Genomic DNA, 18,477 nt, shown 5'->3' on the forward strand with positions numbered 1-18,477 from the left:
GCAAAATCCTCGCAGCGCACTCGGCGGCCAATCCGCTCCCCCCCGGGCCGGGGATGCGCACCCCCCTCCCGGCCCCCCCTCCGGGCTGGCAGGGGGGGAGCAGGGCAGGGGAGCCGTCCTCCCCTGCGGGCGGGGGCTCCGAGCATCCCTCCTGCCGGGAGTTAGGGGAGAGAAGAGACAGCGGCACATCCCAGTGCAGGGGGGTGCTGGGGCACACACAGCCCCAGGAGAAGCGTCCCCAGAGAACCCAGCCAGGGAATGGTTTGGGTTGGAAGGGTCATTAAAGATAATCTCGTTCCAACTCCCTGCCATGAGCAGGGATGCCTTCCACTATCCCAGGTTACTCCAAGCCCTGTCCAGCCTGACCTTGAACATTTCCAGGGGATGGGGCAGCCACAGCTTCTCTGGACAGCCTGTGCACACCTGAGCTGGCCCTGTGGACGGGGACAGGGGACACTGCCCTGAGGGCAATCCGCAGGCTGGTGGGGCTCTGGACAGCCAACAGGACAGTCACTCACATGCCCGAGTCAATTTGGAAATACACGAGTCTAATGATGGTCACATACAGCTTGTCAGATGCTTTGGCCGAGTCCAGGGTGTACTGGGGAAGGGAAAGGGGAGATTGGTTCTGGGAGAGATCCAGAATGGAAGAGGATGTCCCCCTGCCTCAAAGGACAGATGGCAACATTGGACTGAACTGATCCCAGCTGGAGGAAACTGGATACAGGCCAGCAAGCAATACTCTCATTGGCCTCCCAGATGGAAAAGCAGGGAAATAGTAACCAGGAAATAATAATAATAATAATAATAATAATAATAATAATAATAATAATAATAATAATAATAACAGTAGTACAACTAACCAGGGATAGCACTGAACTTTGATATCCCATTGGCTTGGAGGGCAGAGTGCTGTCTCTAGTTTGAGGACCTCCTGCTCCCAGCTCATCACCTGAGGCTAAAACAAGGCTGACTCTTTCCATGGATCAGCCCTGGCCTGAAGAGCAGGAAAAGTGTCATTTCTGAAAATGAGAGAGGAAGGGATTTCCTGGCAAAAATTGATTGTCAGTGTAAAAACTCAGAACCTTCAGCTGGATGGGTAAATAAGCGCATTTACAAAAGGAGAGCAAACCTGGCCCAGTCTCAGCTCCAGTAATTTGGGAAAGGGGGAAAGCCTGAGCTTAGAGGGATAGCTGGCACCAGTAATAAGGAAGATGGGACAAAACTGATATTAGCTGAAGAAAACTGAAAGCAATTCATCTCAGCAGGACACGTCTGCATATTTGGAATTTTTTTATTTTACCAACATAGTGGGAGAGGCAGTTGGAATAAAGGTTGACAAAGAAAGGTTGACAAAGTGTGCAGAAAAAGAGGACAAATCACTCTTTGAGGCAAGAGCCTGGGCCAAACTCTTTGTTGAATACATCTAACTCCTTAATTCAGATTTCTTTTCAGGCAGAGGGCTGGAAGAGAGAGCAGGGAGAGACAACTTTGCTGGGTTGGGGCAGGGAGGTGTGAATATCAAAGTGCACCTTTTCTTCTACACATCCATCATGGTCTCAGGGAGGTCTGAGAAAACAACAATCACAGCAATCATTATCATTGTCATTGGACTGAAAGCCGGAGTCTGAGTCAGATTAAAAATCTACCTGTTGGATAGGGGGACTTCTTTTGAGATTCTTATTCTTAAAAGGTCTGGATAATCCAGCTGGGCCCTGCATCCAGGCTGGATATGGTTTGGGAAAGGAGCTGGATCTGGGCCCCTTGTAGGGCTGCTTCTGACTGCACAGCTCTCCAGCAGAAAGGGGTGTGACACAGCCTGTTTGGGGACTGGCACCTCTTCCCTCTTTGAATTAGCAGCTCTGCCTTTGCAGAATATTCTGTGCTTTATTGTCCCTTCAATCCCCACCTTGGAAGATGAGAGGTGACATTGCGGAGAGCTCTGCACTTGGAAAATGACTTTCAGAATTACGTTCTGGCAATTTGAAACTTCCGCTCTCTCATCTTCGGCCTCTTGGGGCTTTAATGGGAGAAAGCAAAGTGCCTCTTCCTCCTCCCCTCTTTTCTTTTCCTCCCCTGTTCTCTGGCAGCTGCAGCAGCCAGGATTCAGCAAGGTCACTCAACTCCATTGCTTCCTGCACGCAGGAGTTCTCAAATTAAGGGGTGTTGGGAGCAGCCTGTTGAGATGAAACAGCCTTCACTCAGCTCCAGCAAGCAAGGAAACAAAACCCCTTCACAGTGGCTCCAGACTGGCTCACCTTCCCTGAGCATTAGCTGGGGGAAAAGGTAAAGGCATGGAAGAGCAAAAAGCAAGATAAAAAAGAGTCCCTCCTTCAGCTGCAAAGCTGCTGTCTTTTGTCTAGCACAGAAAACCCCAAAATTTTATTAGAGGCCTCGTGGCTGCAGCTGCCTTGTCCACTCCTCGGTGTTTTCATCAGCATCTCGCCCTGGTTCTTTATTTCCCAAAATCGCTGCTGCTGCCTCCCCTTTCCCCAGTTCAGCAGTGAGGCAGAGTTGGCCCCATCCATCCCCTGGTCTTGGGGCACAGTGCAGAGATGGGAGCTCATCCCTGTGAGCTCTGAGCTTGCCAGCAGTGTGATCTTCTTCCCAGGTGCCACTGGTCTCAGTTCTGGGCAGCCATTAAGGGTAGCAGAAGAGAACGCAAATGGGAATGGAGAAGAATCACAGAAACTCCACTAATATCTGGGTGGTTCCCTGCTGAGGGGCCTGGGAAGCCATGTGGCTCACACAGAAAAAGACCAAAGGAAATACCATCCCTTTGTAGTCTGATTTCTGTTGATGCACTGCCAGACTTGGGGAGGGGGGGTTATTGTTCCATGTGTGCAGTTTTGCATCTGAAATAAATACAATCACCAAGATATTTCTCTATGTACCCCAGCACCATCTCACCAACAGCCTAAATATCTCCCCTGGCCAATGGCAGGCCCAGCTTTTCCACAAAGGAAGGGATAGCTCCAATTATCTGTTGACTGTTTTATTCTGTCTTAAATCCCTTTCATGGCTGCGTGAGGGAAAGCTGAAGCCGTATGCAGATATTGTCAAGCTCAACTTGATAGGTACTGTCAAAACTGCCAGAGTGTGGTGACAATAAACATTTTAGCTGGCTAACAATTTGCTGCAAAAAGGGTTGACCCTGAAATCAAGTTCTGCTGTAATGAACACTTTGTCTCTAAATATTTGCATTTTTGCTGACAAGGTTCACTCTCCAGGAGATTTCCTCCGCCCGTGAACAATCTGCCTTCACACGAGATGCAGGATGGATGCGGTTTCCTGAGCCAGTTCCTTATCTGGCGTGAAGGAAGGATGAGCACATGCCCAAAATCAGCAGAGCCACCGTGGATGGGGGATGCCCAGCCAGGGGAGTTGCTCAGTTCCAAGGTGCTGATCCCCCTCCCTGAGAAAGCCCTTTTCTGTCAGGTTCTGCACGGCAGTGCCACGCTGACAGCCCAGAGCTGGAACCAAGGCTTGTGCCTGTTCAACAGATGGGGAAATTGAGGCACGTGGTGATTCTGGATCGGATTTGGACTGTCTTTGCTGAGCTGGAGACAGAGCAGACAAAAAAGAGGCAGCCAATGCAGACTGCCTGTTTCCCATGGCTGCCCCAGGAGGAGGAGGAGGAGGAGGATGAAGCCATGCTGGAACTCATAGCTCCGGTTCAGTGCCCACCTGCTCCATTCCTTCAAACACATGGGAAGCTGGGGCTGTCCACCCTCATGAGCTGCTGCACTGAATCTTCCTCCGTCCTCTTCAAGGTGATTTGACCAAAGTTACACAGTCTCAGGCAGAGCTGAGTGCCAAGAATCATCTTCCTTAGCCCCAGGGCCAAAAGCCAGGCTGGCTCCACGGTGTAAAAGACGAGGCTCAGAGTTCCCTTGCTGCAAAGGTTTATGTGTTTCAGGGTTAAATTTCCCAAGATAACTCTGTCTTGGCAGCCAAGAGCTGATCACCACCTTGAGGCCCATGTTTTTGTCTGCTCCCATTAATGATGGGCAAAGGACTCTGCCTAATTCCCCAGGGACAAAGTGTCCAGCCTGGATGGGGTGAGGATTTACCTGCTCAGGGCATCTCTGTGGGATAAATGTCCTCCAGGGCTTACCTGCCAGAGTCAAGAACATCCTGTGCTCTGGACCACCGCAGGGAAAAGCTGCAGAGTTAGATCCCACAATCTCCAAGACCCTGCATGTGGGAATGTCTGCTGACAGTGAACAAATGGGTCAGAGCATGGCCTCAAGTGTCCCATGTGACATTTGTCCCAAAGTCTAGCATGGGACAGAGAAATAGCCAGGGCAGGTTGCTGGTTTCTCGCTTAGGACTTCAGTATCCCAGCTCCACTGACACAATTAACCCTTAATAGCGGGGGAAAAGTCCCCCACCAGACAGGTTTTCACACAGAGGGAGATGTGAATTTCATTTCTACTCCTGGCACTGATTTTTGGAGGGGTGGCTGTGGGAAAGGGTCTTCATCCATTTTCCCTCTGACACCTGGCTTGTCTATTTCAAACAAAATGTGCCCAGAGCACATCCTGCTTCTTACTACAGCTATTAGCTGTGCTCACCAGGCTGGGGCTGTGATTTGCTTGAGACCCCTAAATTCCTAGACAAGTGGCAAATAAATTGTAATAAAACTTCTCACTGTTGCTGGAAACTGTGGTGGGGAAAAGAATCCTTATGGGTTTGCAAAAAAGACATAAAGGGGAGGAAAGCACAGCTTATTTCATTTTTATCTCCCTTGCCTCTCCCTGCTGCAAGGAAAGGCAATTTTCACTAGCACAGTGTTGTCATTTTGCTGAAGAAAAATTCACAGTTTTGGCCAGAGAGGAGTATTTTCTTTTATTTTTATTTTTTTTTTTCACTCTGTTGATGTCAGAGAGCTGTTGCATTTCTGGCAGTGGCAGTAGCTCTGTGCCTTGGAAGGCAGCCGGGCTCCTACCTCGATGCTCTCTGGCTCTGCCATCCCACATGGTGCCTCCTTGCTGGGCTTAGCTTGGCCTTCACCTCCCAGGGCAGGTCCCTTTGGCCAGGGCAGCACTGGAATGATGATCATTTCAGAGCATCAGCCCTAGCTGGGTAATTTTGGCACCAAAATATAGCAAAGTATTACAGAATTACTGTGCTGGTGTCAGGGGGCAGAGCTAAATACAGTTTTTCAGTGCAAGGTCCTAAATGAGTAAACCAGGCACGAGCATGGTAATTAATACCAGAGAGAGAACCAATGCTTGCTCTGCCCCTGTGAGGAAACATGAGTGATCCCCCAAAAAACAGAACTTGCAGAGGGGAAGAGGTGTACCCATATCCTTGAAATCTTCTCCTTATGACCCCTATCAAGAGCTTTATTCTGATTTTTTTCTCACACTTCTTGTTACAAGGGAGCAGCTCAGCACTGGCAAACATCATCATCCTCACAGCCTTCCTGGGCCTCTCCCTCTCCTGCTGGACAGTCTAAAGCTACTCCTATTTTTCTTCTCCATTATAAACTTTGGGAGCCACAGGGAAGTACCCTGGTTAAAGGCAACAGGCTGAGTTCTTCCATCCTCCATTGACTACAAAGACACAATTTTCTCCTTTTCCTCTTCCTCATGGTCTCATTCCCTGCTCTCAGGCACAGGAAAATTACCACAGCTCCGAGACACACACCATGAGCCCCTTGCCAGCTGAGCTGTTTCACCCTGTCCTCGTCACAGCCCGTGCTGGGAAGCCCAGAGAGCACAAGGGAGGGATAATTACCAGTCCCAGCACTGCGATGATAATTAATAATAATTAATACCCTGCTAAAAGGAGCGCTTGTCAGGTCAGGGAGCAGAGGGAGGGGTGGGAAAACAAACAGGCAAGAAACAAACCTGAGCAAAGGTTTGCTATGAGGAAGGGGCTGGGCACAAGGGGCAGGAGGAGCTGTGGGGTGCAGAGGTTTGGGGTGATGGGGATGGTGCCTGGAGAGCAAAGGAGGTGTTTCACCCCATCAGTGACTGTCAGGGAGCTTTCCCATGGCACAGGACCCCCTCCCATCCTCCCTTCATCACTAATGGGCTGAAAGCCAGGAAAATCCTGCAGCCAGCAGCACTCTAAGCCATCCTGGAGCAGAGCACACTCACCCCTCTGGGGAGGTGAGGAGCCCTGGGGGAAGATTCCCCCAGATTTTGCTGGTTCAGTCCCACAGGGAGTCTGAGCCTCTGGTCTTGAGGCTCCCTGCCAGCTCTTGGTGCAGTTGACTGAAATTAAGACTGACTTCACTATTTGGGATGTCAGAGTCCACCTTTTGATTAAGGTTGTAGAAGGAAATATCAAAGAAATATTAATAACTCAGTGGGAGCAATGGAAGATCTTGAAACCTAAACTTCATAAATCTAAACTCAAGAAATCAGAGCAAGGGGAAGCATCAGAGAAAGGAGGGTGCCAGCCAGAAAAATCTGAGCTTGGAGATCTCCTGCAGGAGAGGCTTCTGGACAGCTTTGGGCAAACCCGTTTGTTCTTTTTCCCCTCAGTGCCGTCACCTGACTGATCAGTAAAATTCCTCTGCACATGCAGTGTTTTGGCCCTCTTGCAACAACTGAGTTAAACCAAAAGGCAACCCAGAACCATGGCAAGGGGTGAGAGAAACAGAGAAGTGCTGGCAAGGGAGAACAATATGTTTCCAGACAAGATTTAAAAAGAAATGTGATGTTAATACGAGTTTGGCGTCACACTGTCATAACACCATCAAAATGACATGCTGCCACCACTAATACGACTGTTTAGGGAATATGCAACATGAACAAAAAAGCAATTTGCTCAGAAACAAACTGGGATGAGTCTATACTGTAAGAAAACAGAGAAATGCTGCAATCCAAGGGAAGACCAGACAAATGCTCTGTGATTTCTGGTAACTGTGGCACAGGCAGGGACCAGAATCTCTGAACAGAACTTGCTCCTTGTTTTCCGTGGCTTCTCAACCTTTGCTAGGATAATCTGCTCATAAGAGAGAAACAGTTTAAGGACAGCTGTTCTGGCATTAATTAAAGCACCCTACAGTTTTTTCCTAATAAAATCACTTTTTTCCTAAGGTCTTCTTGCCTGATTTGTTTTAATACCTGTCCCTAATTAAGTCCAGTGAGAGGAATTCACTACTTCAAATGAGTTAAAAACGGATGTTCTCAAGGCACCTGCATCTGAAGAAACTTATTTTTGAAGTCCATGAATTAAATTAAGAGGGGACATTTTCAAGCTGATCACTCTCTTTTGATTAGCACAAACGAGCTGCTCCACCAGCGCTGCGTTAAAAATTGTCGCACTTGCTTTTTCCGGCTAATTTGGAAAGAGTTCAGCTGTTAGGGTGCTAAATAGTCACATTAAACACTACAGACCTGCCGTGCATTTAGGCTGAGTCCTTTAAAAAGGATATTGAGCATCCCATCACCTGAGGATGCCCCTCTCCACGGACAGCTATGGGAACACGCTGCCCAGCCGCGCTGACAGTGACTTGTTGACCAACAAAATTCTGGCACAGGCCCCGTGTATCAGCCATGGCAACAGGGCTGGGAGCGTGGCAATGGCAGCTGCTACGCACAGAACAGCGCTCTTAAAAATATCACGGCTGAAACCCATTAAAGAAAACAAAAATAGAAAATACGCAAGAAAGCAAGGCTGTGTGTGAAACTGATACCGGGAAGGATGCTCGGTACATTTATAGCTATAGCCTGCCCTAAATTTTCCTGGGCTTTTAACCCAATGCTTCTTCACTATGAGAAACTCAAATGTGATATTTTTTATTTTTTTTTTTAGTTAGAAAACGTCAAACTTTCTGCCTTTTTATTTTTTTTTTTGCTCTTGCTAACGTGATCAAATTTGAGAGCTGACCTGTACCAGACTAAAAGCAGAACTGGTATCTGCTGATCTCCCAGGCTTCTCCAGACCTGGTTCACAGCACAGTTTTCCCTCTGTGTCATCCCTTTAACCCCAGCCAGCTCCATGGGCTGCATGAGGATAGGGTGTGAAGGGAGAAGTTCATTGCCTTACTCCTCCCATCACAGTGTAAATCTGATAGAAAATAGCTCAGAGCCTTTCTGAGGGGCGTCTCTAATGATAATTTCCTACCTCTTGTTAGAGTCTGCAGTAAAAGTGATCAATCAGTGAGGGGTGATATGCTGGGACAGAGCCTCAGCCCTTTGAAAGCCACCCCAAACCCATTCCTGGTGTCAGCCCAGCCAAGCACACGGCTCTGACCGTGTTTGGGCAGAGTTTGGGCTTTGCTGTCTCCTTACGTCAGGCCCCCGCTCCAGGAGCTGGAGAGATTGCAACCAAGAATTTACTCATGGAAGAGTGAAAAACTGCCCTGTTCTATCTCTTCCTCCCCACCTGCTGGGCTTTATCTCTTAAAACCTGAAAAATAAGGCAGAAAGATTGGCTCTGAGAGCTTTGACCCATGAGTTGGTTTTCTCATAATTCTAAAAGCTGAGCATTATAAAAAAAAAAAAAAAAAAAAAAAAAAAAAAAAAAGAAAAAAGAAACCAGCCCAGCCTTTGCCATCCGTGATGAATTCCCCGTGTTCCAGCAGATCTGCACAGTGGTAGGCTGGTTCCTGCTGGAGCTGGGTGTTTGCCATGCTTTCCTAGAGAAGCTCTCTGCCACTCTCCCTGCAACATTAATTCCGAACAACAGAGATGGAATGAAATGTAGATTTGAAAGCAAGCCACGAGGTAGGGAGCAATATTTAACTTTCCTCTCCCAGAGGTCTCACCTGTATTGGCAGTGGTTTAAAGATGTTAGTGTGGGATTAAGGGGCTAAATTGGATATTTTATTAGTTACAGGAGCCCATTTTCCTTGTTAAATAATTGAATGCATGTGCTTAAGGCAAAGGTCTAGGCTGGCTGGTGACTCCAGGCCAAGCTCTCACAGAGGATCAGCTGGAGTTGGCAGCACCAGTCTCTCTGTGAAGATATCTGCATTTCCATTTATCTGGAGCAGACACTGTGTGTTGCTGTGAACATCGGTTCCTGGAACATTTCTGACAAGGATTTACATGAGGAGATATAAAGGTTCAGAATTCCTTTAAAGGAAATAATGTTCTTTCTAAATAAGAGCTAAACAAGAGGTGAAGTTAGGCCTTCATAAGGGTTTTTTATTTGTTTTCCAAACCTTTCCAGGTTGAGAACTCAAAGGCCTGGTCAGGTTCAGGTCTTTATGAGGCATTAGCCAGTCCAGGAAAAGAAAAAGCTGAGAAATTTGCAGCAAAACCGTTTTTATTAATTTTTCAACTATTCTCCAGATTTAATAAATTAAAATACCTCTGCAAATACTCTGCAGCTTTTTCATCTCTGATAACATTTGGTACCTTATCATTTCTAACTGCGCTACAGCGAAAAACACATTATTATGGATTTTGTGGTAGATCCTCCAATTTATCAACCTAAAAAGATTTCCAAGCAATAGAGGCTTTCAGTGTAAGTTAATATGTCACAGACCATCTATCACCCGGAGTTTGCTGAGTTTGCATTCCTAATCAATGACTTGACACCTTGAGTTAGTGAACACTTAAAGGTTATATCCGTGCTAAGTGATGTGCCCAAAGCATTTCAGCCTCCAGCAGCAGGGGACACCGGGAACCTTGATCCTTCTGGGTGTCCTGCACCACAATTTCCTCACCTGAGCAAGCCCTTCTCTCCACAGGAGGGGACACTGAAATACTCCAGGACTCAATTGATGGGAGAAAGCCTTCACTTTCCAGGCTACATAATTCCATTCTGCCTCCTTCCCCTCTCCCTGGGGCCGGGGCGGAGATGCCTGTCCTTGCAGGCATCCATCACGTCCCGCCCCGGCGGTGCTGTGCTGGCTTCCTGGCCATCTGCCATGCTCTGGGTGAAGGATGACGGCAGATACGGGGTGTTATGGGCTCTGGGAGGCTTCACATCACTAAATAAATGTAATGAATATATATGATTTCATTTCCCCCCCTCTGCTAGATGCATTTCTAAGCTTTGGTCTTGTTGATGTACTGCGGCCTCAGTCTGTATAATCCACACGAGTTCCACATGCTGGAATGGAGCTGGGAGATCTGTGAGCTCAGAGCTTCAGGTGAGAGAGATCTTGGCACCACACAGGCATGGATATGAGCTGGAGATGTCATCTGTCCTTCTGCATGCCTGGCCTGAAAGTTACAGGGGATGCACCTTCCGTCCCATCCCATCCCATCCCATCCCATCCCATCCCATCCCATCCCATCCCATCCCATCCCATCGCATCCCATCCCATCCCATCCCATCCCATCCCATCCCATCCCATCCCATCCCATCCCATCCCATCCCATGTCCCACCTGAGCACCTCAGAGCTTGTGCTGTGTGGTGTGCATGTCCTGCAGACCTGGAAACACGAGACCAAGTGTTTGCAGACCCACAGCAGGCTCTGGGGAGGGACAGGGTGCCCGTGGGCAGGCGCTGCCTCCACCTCTGCAGAGGAGACATGTCTTTCAGCCCGTGACGGATTTACTCCTGTGACCCAGCGAGCAGAGGTCAGCAGGCCCTGACAGCAAACAAATGAGAAATGGCATTTTTCAGGAATTCCTGCAGTAGTTTCTTTCCCCCGTGGCTGCTGCATCTTTCCCACCACGCACATTCATGGGGGACAGGCCTGGCAGAGAGATCATTCCCAGCTTGGATGCCTGAGGAAGTCTCCTCAGAGTTTTTCAGTGACTGCTCCTGGTCATATCCTCCCTGCTACAGCCTGAAGTGCTCCTCAAACTTTACACACTGTTGGGGCAATGATTTGTAGAACCACCTTCCAGCACCCCCCATTGCTCCTTACAGCTCCTGCAGCTTCCATGCCTGTGTCTGAAATAAACAAGATCCATTAAAAAAACCTTGTCCAGAAGCTGAGATGTGGTGAAACTTAGCGCACTCTTGTTCATCTCCCTCCATCAAAGCCCCTGGCCCTTGAGGCCACTTATTTCAGAGAGTTGTTGCACATCCCTGTCCCAAAGTCTGGCTTGGGAGCCCTTAGCATGAGGCAGCACGTGAATGGGTTCAAATCCCTGCCACAGAGAAAGGAATGAATCCTTATCCCTCTAACCCCTCCCATTTGCTTTCTAAAGTGTCACCAGTTACAAGGGGTGAATACATTTAAGTACTTTATTTCATCTACTTATGACAAAGACGGTGAGCTGTCAGTCAGAAAACACGGAAATAGATAAATTAACTGAGCGAGTTTTCTTCACTGCTTAATTGTTCCAGAGAGGCAGAGTTCTGGGGAGGATGATGAATCATTGTTTAGGAAATATTTCTTCCAAGAAGACGATTTGAAAAAATACATTTATAATTTATTGCAACCTCTTGCTTTGTCAGGGTACAGCAGCCAAAGGCAGAAAGTTCCTCCCTCCCCCGTTCTCTTTCCCTCAGTTCATTATCGCTATAATCTTATCTCCCGTACCCTCTCCTCACCCTTTGAATATTACATCTCCTCCCGCTTGTGTGCGGAGGTGTAGCCGTGTGCAGGGAGGGGGGGAAGCCGTCAGGGAGGGATGGGGGGGGGAGACTGGGAAAAAATCGTCACATATTTCAGGCTGGCTCTATTTAAATGAGTTTGGGATTGTGCTTCTCTGGAGCAGATGGCCCTGGAGATAATGATGCCTGAGCAGCGGAGGCTGGAGCCCCTCTCTCCTGTTGCCATGGTAGGCCACGGGGCTGAAATGGATTCTGCTTATTAAATTTGCGAGCTCTTGTGTACTCAGGATGAATGGCGTTCAGTCATAAAGAGGCCCATCCTCCTAATGTGGCTGGATAGTTTTATCTTGGAAAGCCAGGCACTCTAACTCCGCCAGACGAGGGGCTCATTAACCTATTAACAGCAGCCCTGGAGGAGCTCAGCCCACGGGGGCTTTTCCAGGAACGTGCCCAACGCCGGCATCCTCGTGGCGTCAAACCCGGCTGAGGACACTCCACCATCCTCTCAAACACAGGAGAGTTTCGCTCAGCACAGTTTCCAGAGGGGTTTGTGTGGGATCTAACAGCGCAGAGCCCATCAGAGCTCCAGTGCTCTGTTTGTTCCTGTAGGAATAGCAACAAGAGGTTGGGATTGTCGGGGCCAGAAAGGCTTGCATGGGGTTACTGCTCAGACTCTGATTTACAACACAACCTCTGCTTTTCAAATCAAGATTACACACATATATGTACAGTGCACCTCGGAGCCACAGCAAGCACTTGGTAGGACAGAGATCACACTTCATGACAGAAATTGAGGGAGAAAATGGAAAGATATTATATTTAGAAGACAAGTTCTTTAAAGAAAAAAAAAATAAGATAAAGAAACAAAAAAATCAAAGAAAGGATTGGTGCTTTCTTCTCTGACTTTCCTGTAGGACCAGCCTTGGCTAATGCTCAAAGTGATAACGCTCTTCTGAGAGACTCAAAACACTGCAGATTAAACAGAGCAAGCTGAAAGGCTTTACCTGAAAACATTCTTTCTTTCTCCAGAAAACTGTGGGTTTGATTCAAGTAAATATTTATATGTCTGTTCCAGCCATGACAGACAAACCTGGTTATTTCCAGAGCATTGGAAACAGGTGTTTCCTTCCAGTAGCCCTTCCACACAATCCTTTCACCCAGGTTTGCTTCAGATCACATGAAAGAATTACAACTTTTTTTTTTTTATCAGTGTAAAAGCCAGTTTAGTCGTGTTTTGAAGTGTAGTATCTCTGAGATTTTGTTTTCCACTGCACTCTTTATGTAGAGCCAAGCCAATGGTTTGGAAGAATGGAAATTTGATATGCGGTGAGACAACGTCTGTTACATTATAATGCTGTTAACTTTGATTAACCAGAGGTTGGTAAAATAGCACTGCACTATATTTAGTTTCATGGCACATTTTTTTACATGTTATTATGCAAATTTTCACATGAGCTTTATTTTAAATGCAACCCATCTCTGTTTTCTTCCCCTGCAATCTCACATGTCCAACAAAAACCTGAGCTGTGCTGGTTTCCCTGCTCTGGCAGCATCCACCAACCTTGTGATATGAAACAACCATATCAGAGGTTGTCAGCAGTGGACTTTTTTCCCCAGGACTAACACAGAGGTGAGGACCATCTGCTTTGGTGCAGATCTTCCCACTCTAAGAGAAGGAGTCAGAGACCAAGAACCTGCAAATAGTTCCCTGACCTAGTGGTGGGCTTAGTGTGGAGCTGTGAAGATGCTGGGAAATTTTCTAAGGGAAACATTTCCCCTCCCAGCGTTGGATAATGTAGGTTGGAAAGGGAAGAATTTGTGGAGCAGAAATGGGTGTTGTAGCTCCTCCTTGTTCCACAAAAGGTAAGCAGGAAGCTTGCCCTCTTGAATGTAAGAGCAGCTTGGCAGGTAACTCCAGAGTCACAGAGAAGGAAATGGAAATGGTTCAAAAAATCCTCCTCAGCTTCCAAAACCCTCATCACAACTGTGTAAAAGTGTCATTGCACATGGCTGGGGTAAACAATCACCCATAGCGTGGGGAGATCATTCTGGCCTCTGTAAATGAAGCACAGAAGTCAAATCCAGTCAAATTTCTTGGCATTCAATCCTCCTCCTTTCATGACAGATCTCGGGGCTAATTCTCTTCATGAAATAGCATCAAAAGGGATGTTCACAAGAGTTGTGCTCACTTGGCAAAGCCAGCTGAACATTTAGCTGTAACACTCCATTTCTGGGAGTGCTGAGGATCTGCATCCTGCAGCTGACTTTGAACATTGTGTCTCATCCAGGGACCCCGGACATTCCCCCCACAGCTGCTGGCTCCAGCAGCTTCTGCAGCATGTGCATCATGAGATGACATGAAAACCCTCACTCGATATCAGCTCTTAAGAAGGCTCTGCGGATCAGAGGAGCAGAAACCTGCCCAGATTTCCACAGAGCTCTCAAAACAACCCCAGCAATGCCGAGCAGAGGCAGTTCAAGCTGTACCAGGCTGCTTGGAAGTGCTGCTAAGGTGTTTATGTATTTATTCCCATCCAGCAGTGTCCCCCAGCAGGTCTCCTGGCCTGGGCTGGCCACCAGAGCCGGGGCTGGGCTGGGGGCCAGGTTCACGGCTGGAGCGGGTGTCCGCATGCGTAAGCCTGCCCCGGTGCCCGGTAGGTGCAGCCTGCAGGACTTATCCAGGGTCACCTTGAGTGGCTGTGTGTGAGCAGAGACTGCAGCCAGCTCCCTGCATGCCAGGTCTGTGCTCCCAGCCCTGACCCACCGCCCTCTTTGTTCTGAAATCCCCTCCAACAGCGAGGGTGGAGGAGAGGACGGGCAGAACGCTGCCGGGGCAGCTGCCTAGGAGTGCAGACCATAGAAAAGGGATTAGCTCCGTCTTCAAAATGCAAATCCCCTCGACACACGCCAAGCTCACGGCACTCCTGGAGCCGTTTGCCCAGTCCTGACTTACAGCTTTTACACAGACACGAGCTTGCCAACTTAATGTTGGAGGTACGGACAGCGGTGAATTAAAACGGAGGCTACAAATGAAAAGCCGATTAGCAGATATTAGAAGGATATTGAGATGGAGGGGACACAGAAGTGGAGAAAGGCTCCTGGCCCTCACTTTGGTTTGTAGTACAACCTCCTTCCTGACTTCTGCAGCTCCTTTGCCATGTCTTAAACCCCTTGCACAGGGATTAAATGACCCCAGAGGAAAGAGGGGCTTCTATTGAATCCCCACGTCAAAATCCAGCCCCCAAATTATGCAGAACAAGAAGAAATGTGCCACAACAGGCCCCTTGCTCCCCAGTCACTACCTTAGGCCAGGTGACAGGAACCTGCCAACCTTTAAGGTCCCTTGCAACCCAAACTATTCTATGATCCTCTAACAAGGTGATTGTGCAGCAAAACAGTTCTCTATTGCCTTTAGGGAAAACTTCCAAGCATTTATGGAGAACTGTGACTGAGAGGATTTCATGTGCACTGGACACGCAGGAGCTGTCACACAGAACACCTGGAAAGTTTGCTCAAGCAGTCAGAAATGCTAGATTTTAGCCCTGGCCTTCATATTCCTATCCTGCAATCAGCACTTACACACATTTCCCTAAACTGGACACATATTAAACCGGGACACTTGGATTGCCAAACCATTGTTTCTCAGGACCTCACTACCCCAAACAGACCAAGCTGCTGCAAAGGGTGGCAGGAGTTGGGGTGGTCACTAAAGAGCCCCCCAAAAGCTGCAGCAGTCCCAGCGGTGGACACAAAGACAAACAAGAGAAGAAAATCCCTTTAGCTGCTCCAACAGAGGTTCAAATGGACCAAAAAGACAACTGTGGGTTTTGGGAAGGGAAAGACTTAGTGATATCTCATTAACATTATTTATTCCAGTTCTCTCTCCATCATATCTTGATGAAACACTGCTCAGGAGAGGCTGCCACAAGCTGGGTACAGGAATCCTCATCCACATGGGCTGGCATCGGCACAGGGAGCAGCAGGAGAGAGCAGGAGATGCTGAAAGAGGTGATCAAAGATCCCTGTGAATATCCTGACAGTCAGTTCTACGCCTTAGGATTTTTGCAGTAAACAGGGAAAAGCCACTTCAGAAAAGCTGGCAAAGGCGAGTTTAAAACATGGGATGAAGATTGGTGTTTTCCCTTCATTACAAACCAACCAATTTGGAACCTGAGATTTTCTTGCTTGTGAATGCTTCTTGTGTCTTCCCAAAGTGGGACATACCCACAAGCAATTTTATAAATTGAAGACAAACACTTCAGTCACGAAGCCAGTTTAACTTCACAGGCAAAACAAGAACAGCATTAACCCAGCATTCTTGAAGTAACATTTGAGTTTTTCTGTTAAAAAATAAATTACTGACTGCAGGAGGAAGAAAGGAATCATTTTGCTGTGATAATTGCAAAGCACACAAAAAAGGTAATTTTTTGCCTGACTTACATTCAGAAATGTCTCAGCTTTTACCAAACAGTCTTGGTTACCAACAGAAAGAAAGCACTGAGATATGCAAATATTTAAAAACTAGCAAGCAAATCCCTGGAGAAGAAGAAACAAAAAAGAAGTGGGGGAAGGGGTGCCAGTGAATACAGAGATGTCACAGGCTGGGAGATGCTTTTTTGAAGCCTCTTGGAAGTTCTCACCAGGGACAGCCCAGGAAAGCAATGGCATGAGGACATCCTCAAGGTCCAGCTCTCAAGCACACTCGAACCTCAAAAGCAAATCGTGGCTGTGCAGGCTGTGATGTTTGCAGCAGCCTCAGCCTGCCCTCACACACACTCAGAGCAGGATATTTATACGTGTTTTAGGCTCCCTTAGTGGCACTACAAAACAGGCACAGCTCTCTCCCAGCCTGGATGAAGACCAGATTTTCCAGCTCATTTTTACACCTGGCAGATATTGAAGATTATGTTGCAAATCATGAGGCCAAGAGACTTCACCTTGTTAATCAAATCAAGACCTGTGTTCCAGACCCTTCACCCCAGTAGCTTTGCTTGCCCTTGGTGAGAAGGTCTGTGTGGAGTGGCTGGTCACCCTCAGCCCAGGGGAGGACCAGACCTTGCTCAGGGCAAGCACCTGGGCTTGGCTTTTCCCACTTTCCTTGCAATTGCCAGTGGTCTCAATAAACACCAAAGTGTTCCCATTTCTCACATGGTTTATTGGCACTTAAGGTTTTATTCTGTTGGGTAGTGACTTGCATTGGAAATGGGCATAAAATGGGACATATTTGGGCTTAAAAAGTAGCAAACCTGGGCAGGCTGCAAGTTCAAAAGAGGCAGAAGGAAAGATTCAGTTGTGAATTATTTGTAGAGGTGGGACAGAAGCTCCTTGTTTGAGAATTCAGAAAATAACTCATGGAAGAAAATGCCCCTCCAGACCAACTTTGAGCCTAATGCAGGTTTTTCTGGAGACCCAAATCACTCTGTTTAGGGGAAGGATTTCCCACTGCTGCTCTGAGCTGCACAGCCGGTCCCTACAGGAGCAGCCTCAGGGTCTGCAGAACTGGGAGCATCTCTCCCTGCCTGCCCTGCCCTGATCCGTGCCGCCGGGGTGTCCCCTCTCTGCTGGTGACATCGGGGTGTCCCCTCTCTGCTGGTGCCACCGGGGTGTCCCCTCTCTGCCGGTGCCACCGGGGTGTCCCCTCGCTGCCGGTGCCCCGGGGTGTCCCCTCTCTGCTGGTGACATCGGGGAGTCCCCTCGCTGCCGGTGCCCCGGGGTGTCCCCTGTGTGCCGGTGCCCCGGGGTGTCCCCTCGCTGCCGGAGCCCCGGGGTGTCCCCTCTGTGCCGGAGCCCCGGGGTGTCCCCTCTGTGCCGGTGCCCCGGGGTGTCCCCTCTGTGCCGGTGCCCCGGGGTGTGCCCTCTCTGCTGGTGCCACCGGGGTGTCCCCTGTGTGCCGGTGCCCCGGGGTGTCCCCTGTGTGCCGGTGCCCCGGGGTGTGCCCTCTCTGCTGGTGCCACCGGGGTGTCCCCTGTGTGCCGGTGCCCCGGGGTGTCCCCTGTGTGCCGGAGCCCCGGGGTGTCCCCTGTGTGCCGGAGCCCCGGGGTGTCCCCTCGCTGCCGGAGCCCCGGGGTGTCCCCTGTGTGCCGGTGCCCCGGGGTGTCCCCTGTGTGCCGGTGCCACCGGGGTGTCCCCTGTGTGCCGGAGCCCCGGGGTGTCCCGGGGAGCCCCGGCCGCGGTGGGTGGGTGGCAGAGGCGGCTCCGTGCGCAGCCCGGTCTCTGGGTACATTTTCTTCCCTGCGCGCTGACACGGCTCCGCTTTTGTTTCCTGAGTAAATAGAAAAGCCACGGTGGCAGGAAGGAGAAAGGCAAGGCAGGGCTCGGCAAGCAGCGCCTGTTTACAATGACAAAGGGCTCTGCCACACTTAGGGGAGGAAATTTTCCTTCCAGACTTCAGGGCTCATTAAGTGAGTGGGCATAGCTAATAGGCTTTGTGTGCGAACGGCCCCAGCCTTGCAAGGTCCAGCTGTCACTGGGGCGAATGTCAAAAATAACAGCGGGCTCAGCCATTCTCCACCCCGCTCGGGCTTTAAAATTTATCTTTAAAAGGGGGAGGAGCAGGCAATGAAAAGTAGCAAGCAATTAATGGGAGACAAAAGCAAATGAACCCGCGGGGCTGATTGAGGGAGGGGGGAAAGTCCCCCAGAGCTGGGCTGGAGGGTCGGTGGGGAGGAAATAGAAAAGCCGAAGAAGCCTCCTGTCAAGCAGAAACTCTGCGGTGATAAAGCGCGGGGCAGCGCCGGGAGGATGCTCAGGAATTGCGGGTCCCGGCGGCTCCTCTCCCGCCTGGGCAGATGCTGCCTTCTCCCTGCCACGCGTCTTCGCTCCCCGAAATCTCCCTCACAGATGGTGACTCCGAAACAGCGAGCACATGTCTTCCCTCGGATAATCCCGGGGTCAGGCTCCTCCGAAGTTTAGTCTCTCACTGCCAGCAGAAAGCTGACAAAATTATTCAGAAATAAATATGCTTCCATGTTTAACTTTTCTCTTTCACCCCATCCAATCTCAGCCTGCCCTGAGATAATATTTGCATGCGTTTGGTTTATCCCCCTGTC

The sequence above is a fragment of the Cyanistes caeruleus genome, chromosome 16 (genome assembly GCF_971803275.1).
Source record: "Cyanistes caeruleus chromosome 16, bCyaCae1.hap1.1, whole genome shotgun sequence".
NCBI classification, from domain to species: Eukaryota; Metazoa; Chordata; class Aves; order Passeriformes; family Paridae; genus Cyanistes; species Cyanistes caeruleus.